Raw genomic sequence first — 7,333 nt, forward strand, 5'->3', positions numbered from 1 at the left:
CCTCCACCTCCGAGCAGAAGGGGTGGGAGGGAGATGCGGGGACGGGGAAGTCACAGGCACTCACCTCGCTGCCGGGATATGCCGCTACCTTTATTTTAGGGCCGCTCCTTATTTATTTATTCTCGTGTCTTCTCCGAGCCGAGGCTCCCCTTTTGCACTGTTCCTCTGGCCAAAACAGAACATCCCCCCTACAAGTCGTCCCCCCCACCGCTTTCTCCACACACAAATAAAGAGCAACTCGGAGCAAAACGGGAGGAGAAATTCGGGGCGGGAGCGGGGGGGAATAGATGGAGGAGGAGGCTGGTACGGGAGAAGCCAAACACTCCTCGCACTTCAGTGAGTGCAACTAGGTTGCCTCTCACGCACAGGAACGTAAAAAGTTTCCCTGGCAAGGGACGGGACTTCCCTAAGGAAAGGTAACCCCCCTCCCGCCCTCCCGCCCAAAAAGGCCGTCCCGGGAGCGCGGAGGTAAGGGGCGAGGAGCCGGCAGCCGGCGCAGCCCCGGGGCGCCGCTCCGCACTTGTGCCGGGAGCTGCGCAGGGCGCTCCCTGTGCCGGCCCCTGTCGGCACGGCAGCCCCGCTGCCCCGCTCAGCCCCGCTCAGCTCTGCCCTGCCCCGCGCTCGGAACACCGCGGCGGGCACGCACCGCCGGCTGACCCGGCCGCCAGACTATTCCAGTGTCCCTCCCGCGGTCCTCGGCCTCACTGCCCGGGGCCTGGACCTTCTGCCTTCGCTACTCCCTGACATCTGCAGTTAGTAGTGATGGGAGCAAAGGAGGGGGCCCTGAAGGGTAGGATTGATTAATGTCAATCCGCTGGAGTACAGGTAGTGAAGTCTGCATTTCGTTTCTTCCCTTTGTTTTTTTTTTCTAGAAGCCAACACTATAAAGTAATCCTGAGTTTGAATGATCAAGTATGATCAAGTGGTGCACGGCAGGGCTGGTTGGCATACCGTTTTGTAGGATACATTTGTCTCCTTTCTCTCAAGCTGATCAGTGTGGATGAAGGCAAAGTCCTTTCCTGCTCTGAAACTGAACACTCTTCTCTGCAAGAAATTCAGCAGCTGCATTTGGTCCTCTTTGCTTCATTGTGTGGGGAAGCGGAAGAAAATCCCTAATTGCTTAGTCACATTTCATACTCTTACCCTTCACCTTGTGTTATCTTCTGACTATAGTTTCATTGAGTGGATTGAGTGGCTCTTGTTCAACCAGCTGCATCACCCTTTTTCTGTCAAGTTAACTTCACTCTCCAAAGGGTCTAAGTAAAAGATTTAAAAGAGGAGGCAAAAGTTAGGCCCTATACTTGGAGAGAGATGTGAGAGAAAAGTCTCGGGCTTCAGAAGTCATGAATGTTAGAAGCTTTAGAGGTCAGCAAGTCCCCTGAAAGGAGGGGGGAAAAATGTACGAATTTGTGAAAATTCTTTCCTACCTGCCTTCCCTTTTCTCATGTTGCATTTGGTGACACTATTTAGAGCTATTTAACTTTGCTCAAGCCTATGAATTTCATAATTTTCATTCAATAAATTCTACTAACATGGTCAACTTTTTCCTAAAGAATTTCAGATTTCACATGACTGAATCTTCATGAAAACAAGTCTGTAAAAACCCTGTGTTTGCTGTCTTGGGAGACTCGCCACTCAGAAAGAGAGCAGACTTGGAAAACTCTTTTTACCTACACAAATACAGCTAGAAAAACTTTTAAACTAAATAAGCATCCAAAAGCCAGCCTTCAAATTGACATAGTGTAGGACAAGCCAGAAATAGGAAATTAATTTTGAAAATAGGAGTTTAGAGAGCAATTGGAAGGGGAGAAAACTCAGATTTGTAGGAATAATTATGATTGACAACACTGCCATAAACTAAGTTGTGACTAATGCCAGCACCCATCTTGCTAAAAGGCTCCTTCTGCGGGGAAACATGCTAACAACTCCTTCCTTTCCAGGGGACTTTGGTGAGTGGCAGCTCGGTGGTCTGTTGTGAGGTACTCGAACATGGTAATGAAGGTTTTGTGAAGTCTGGTTTCCTTCCACTTCAATGAAGTGAATTCCTGTTGTGGGGAACAGTCCTGTAGTAACATTGGTTGTTTTAATGGACATATCATTTTAAAGCAAGCTCTTAACCATTTGTTGCGCGCTTTCTTAAAATGTACAGCTGACTTGAAAAGATTATCTGTTTCTTTGTTCAGTGTAACTTCCTTCAAACTGAGGAGGTGTGGGACGTCTGCACTGCTGGTGCATGGTATGGTCCCAAGACAAATCTCCCAATAAGGAGCCCGGTCTTGATGCCATTGAACCATGCTGCTGTTTTGCTGGTTTTTTTGGTGAGGGCGGGCAGAGTCACACTGAAACTGAGCGTCACACGTACCGGAGGGATTCCTACAGAAACTGATCTGATAATCAGACAATTTTTTTGCAGAGATTTATTACAAGTATGACTCACAGGCAGTAATTAAATGGTGATTTTGGTTTAATCAATGTCCTTAAGCTGAAGTAAATTCCCATGAGCTCAGTGGAAGTGATTTCAGAAGGCGGCAAATCCAAAATGTAGTAAAATGCATTGGTTCACATAAATGACTCTGTATGACCATAGAGAAGGTCACGCTAGAAATAGTCCTAACAGAGCCCAAGGAAGGGCTGCAGGATCCACTCTTACACCAGAATAGAAGAATAATGCCTTATCCATTTAAAGCAACATGGGAATGTAAGTAGGCAGGATGTAATTATCTAGACTGGTATTTGGCCAGGCACTCCTACACTGGCAAAGACTGCCATAGGGTGTTTAATGCCCACAAGTGCTCAGTATCCTTGGTTTTACCTCTTAATTAAAGACAGCACTTGTGATCATATTCTTTCTGCTGGTTCAATACTGCGTCAGCAGAAGAATGCCACACTGCACAAATACCATTTCATAGAGTAACCTGGAATTTCCTTGGAAGTCTTCCATGCAAATACTACAGACCCAACCCTACCTACCTTGTGTAATCTAGTGAGGTTACAGCCATAAGCAGTGTGGCTCCAGAGAATCATGTTTGCATATGTTGCTAAAAACAATGTGGGGTTTGGAATATTAATAAATAATTTTAAAATTAAACAATATTCTTTTGCATTGCATCTCAGTGACAACAATGTTGTGTTGCTGTTTAAGCAAAGGGATTTTGGTAAAGTTATTCTGAGAAAAGCTAATGACAGACAGCCACTATTTTGGCAATGGATCATTATTATGATTTATTTAAGTGCCTACCATGTCCTGCATCTAGATGAGGTACCTGTTGCAAATTTTGTTTTGCAAAAGCAGGGCTTTGAAATATGGTTTCTTATTTTCAGGTTCAAGTATGAAATCCAAAAGCATGTTAATTAGGCAAAGAGTGTTGATCTATATACTTAAGGTTATTATTGGTGCTTCATGGCTTTATAGTCATAAAAAGAAAGAATGAATGGGGGTTCTTTTGACCTGGTTATCAGATTTCAGGTTTAAAAAGAAGGTGACCCACCCTTTTCAGTAATTCGACATGCAGGGTTCAGCTGTGGGTTCAAAAACAGGTTATAACTGGCTAGTCATTGTGATCTTGAAATGCCAACTGTGCCTTTAAGTATGTTATATAACCTATTTTTTGGTTTCAGTTTTCAAGTATGCCATCATTCAATGTTACTTAGATTTTCATATATTTTTTAATCCAAACAAATCTGACCTCAATCATAAGGTTCCATGGCTCCAAATAGCTGAGCTTTTCTAATATTTTATTTTGAGTGCCTACGTTCAATACTTCATCACAGAGATATGTGCTGCAGACAGTGCCAAATACGGTGCCAGGGATGTCCTCAATTATCTTCAGTGCTTACCAGGAGAGGGCTCTGTTCTGCACACCGTGCTCAGACAAAGGCCCCACTGAAATTAGTGCAAGTTTTGTCTCTAAAGCTTGCTTCAAAGGAAGCTGGCTAAGTGCAAAGAAAAATCTGCATTGTTTCAGCTGCCTGTGCATGCGGAATGAGGTGTGCTTGATAATCTTAATTTGTATTCTGCCATTTCACCAGTATGTTTTTTTTCTTTCCTGTGAGATATCCGCTGTGCTTCCTGCAATGTACCTTTCCATCATGTTTCATGGAAGTTTCATGAAGGTTCATTTAAGTAATCTACGGAGTTGACCCATGGAAAATGTTGGGCCATGTATTTTTGTTTGATGATCCATGTGTTTCCTGGTCATTGTGGGATACAAAACCTGTGTCTGCACTGATCAGGGCTGGCACATGGATCTGTTAGTTTACTTCTTGTCACAGTTTTGTTCTCACCAGTTGGTATACTCCTAAAAAATGCCATGGTCCAGTTCAGATTGTGGTGTGAGTCAAGGACCATTCCTAGTTCTTTGTCTAGTCCAGGCATCCATCCTATGACAGGGAATGAGAAAGCTGATAATGAGAATTTTGGCCTTACAGAAACACTGCTCTGACGGATGGCTTTAGGTCAGAAGAGCAATCTTCAGAAAATTTTGTTGTGCAGATGTAGCCTGAAAGTCACTCTCAAATGTGTTCCAGAGACAACATCGGGTCAGGTTGTTGGGGAGGCAGAAGAAATGTCAGGGCTGGCATTACCTCACCTCCAGAGCCTCTGGCACGGTGGGAGAACTGAGGGTGTGCCCCACATCCATCCATGTTTATTCTGGCTCTGGAAACTTGTTTCAGATTTCATTTCATTACAAATAAAATGAAGAGCAATCTTTGGATGATTTATAAAAATGTGACCATTTTAAGCTGTACCATTAAACATCTATGCTGCTGCTTAGTGTAATTCCCTTGAATTTGTTTTTTTAATCAGTCTTATGTTAGATGTACTTTCCTCACTTCTGATTACTTTTAGGAATTTCCACTATCTTTTAAAACTTCTCTCGGGTTATTTTTATCCATTTACAAGATTCTTCAATGGAATAATGCTGAGATAGTCACCATAATATTACTAAAAAGCTATTTAAAACAGCTTCAAAATCTGCGAGATTTAAAACTTGGCATTTTGAAAATGGTTTTTTGATTACAGATGTAGGTAGCATAAACCAGAGACTTCATTTTATTGTCATTGATCAGAAATGGTCTGGGTAAGTCAGTATTTGTGTGTGTTAGTCAACTTGCAGGCATGTTGAGGTTTCCAGTGAAACCAATAGCGAAGCATTCATCAGTGTCCTTGTCAGCAGGATAGAGCTTGTTATGCAATAAATTCAAATACAGATTCATACCAAGATCTTTTTACTACACTGTAACATCATGTTGTTGCTGTATTGCATTATAATATTATATATAGTCAGCGAGGAATTATTTGCCAAAAGTTTTTTAACATGTTTTATAGAAGTAAAGATGTCATTGCCAAATGACGCTACAAATTACGGTATATATTGCCATTACACTAAAAATAATTCTGTTACTTCCAGAAGCATGATTGAATTCAATTCTCCTAGTAGCATAAGATTAAATGAAGTTCAGGCAACTTCACTCATTTATTTGCAGGTGGTGTGCAATAGAGAAAGGAAACAGAGAAAAACTATAAAATGAAAAGCAGATTCAAAAAAAAATTATGTCAAAGAGTATTTTTGGAAAACCTGTTTTATTTCAAAGTACAAGTTCCTTTCTCCTGTTAAAATGTTCTGTTCAAAGACTTCAGACATTTCTGAACATGTAAGTTACAGCTCTAGTATAATCTATAAGCATTTATGGATTTAAACTGCTAGCTTATTTGCAGCACTGTCAGAATGGTAGTAGGCAGAAAGCCAGGCATAGCATTTAGGGGCAATTACCCTTCCTTTATAGCGCATATTGCAATGTTTTCTTGCATTGGGATACTCCTGAGCAGACTCTTTAGGTGTTGGTTTCTGTGAGCACTTCATCCTGGATCTCAGATATATAAATCAGAAATAAAGTGGTTAAGTTATTTTAAGGGCATTTAAACACAAGTTGTAGAGGTCTGTTTTGTACATGTCTGTTAGTTAAACCTGAAGTTACACTTCTTATTAAATCATTCTTTATGCACTGAAATCTTAACATATCCAGCAAAAGGAAAGTTTGTTTTGTCCTGGTGGTGAAGTAATAAGTGTACTCTGAATTAATCAGTAATGTTCATGGTTTCTGCATTCTTCCAATGGGTCTAGTCTGTTTATGTAATATATTAGTAGTTATTAATATAGTTATTATATTTACATTTTGTTACTTATTAACATTTACTGTGGAGGGTAAATGCTGGGAGGTCCTCACTGCACTTGGTAAATGCAGAGGTAGGCACAGTCTCTGCCCTGGGGATCTTACCAGCTAGCCCCATGTAAACCACACAAAAGAAGTTACTAATATAATTTCTTCTGGCATGGTAATCCACTGATTGAAGTTGATGTAAAGAAGCACTTCAGTTCTAGTATTAACTGGAACATGCCTTGATCTATATCTGTAGGTTTTGTGGGAGCATTTTTACTGCAACTACTGGACTGCACAGATGAGGGGACAGTCTTTCAGCAGAGAAGTGGTTAATTGTTCAATGTACTTTCTGAAACCACCAGCTCCTAATTCTCAGCAAGATACTTATACAAAACTAGGTAAGGACATAGTAACTTTGTTTTAGCTAGCATAACAATGCTGATACATCCAGACTGTGAGAACTACCTGAGCAGCACTTTGCCAATTTTCCCAAATTGGACAAGTAGAGATTATGTGCCTTCTCAGTCTTTGGCGTAAAAGAGCTTGTCAGACAGATGGCTGTGTGTGATTGAGTATTGATGCAATGGTACATGCGCATCTTTCTCACCATTAGTTTGCTTTTGGACAACAGCTGTTCTGGGACAGGAAAAGGATGCTTTTAACAACAGTCTCCAAAGCAGTCCTGAGTAGCTTAAAACAGGAGGCAGAGGGTCATAGAGGTAAATGTGTTCTCTCCAACCTTTATCTTTCCTCACCCTTCCCATCATATTCTTCTTTTCCTAGTAACAAATACTTTGCATTTTTTTAAGCAATTAAAACCAAATGGTGTAGGTTTTGCCACAGCTCTAAGTTGTTCTGAGACCTACAAGTGGCTCCTTCAGAACAACTTTGCTACAGCAGTGAAAAAGAGAGAGTGGAGGAAATGGACACTAGGGAAGTGGACCTCAGATGAGAACAAAGCAGTTAGTGTAAATCTCCACCTATAGCACACCACTTCATTAAAAGGCATACAAAGTTCTCTTCCTCACCTTTTCCATTAGCTGACTACACTTGGGACTGACTGTGAATGTGAGTGCTTTATTAGCATTTGAATGACCTGTACTCCTGTGTAAATGCAACTGAAGATTGAACTTCATGGTAAAAAAGGAAACAAGAAAAACTGAAACGCATA

At 41.4% G+C, this 7,333-nt stretch overlaps 1 protein-coding gene across 6 annotated transcripts in view; it reads right to left on the minus strand.

Moving 5' to 3' along the window:
* EYA4 (EYA transcriptional coactivator and phosphatase 4) overlaps positions 1–634 on the minus strand; it is a 141,239-nt gene extending 140,605 nt beyond the window's left edge. For 3 of the 6 annotated variants that reach the window (XM_039707584.1, XM_039707588.1, XM_039707585.1), the window contains exon 1: positions 65–634. The gene's annotated coding sequence lies outside the window, so the exon portion shown is untranslated. The remainder of the gene's footprint in view (positions 1–64) is intronic. The other 3 variants (XM_039707597.1, XM_039707591.1, XM_039707592.1) reach the window with 3 other exon arrangements.
* Between the last annotated feature and the right edge of the window lie 6,699 nt (positions 635–7,333).

Source organism: Passer montanus, unplaced genomic scaffold, assembly GCF_014805655.1.
Source record: "Passer montanus isolate IOZ18808 unplaced genomic scaffold, ASM1480565v1 scaffold2, whole genome shotgun sequence".
Lineage (NCBI taxonomy): Eukaryota > Metazoa > Chordata > Aves > Passeriformes > Passeridae > Passer > Passer montanus.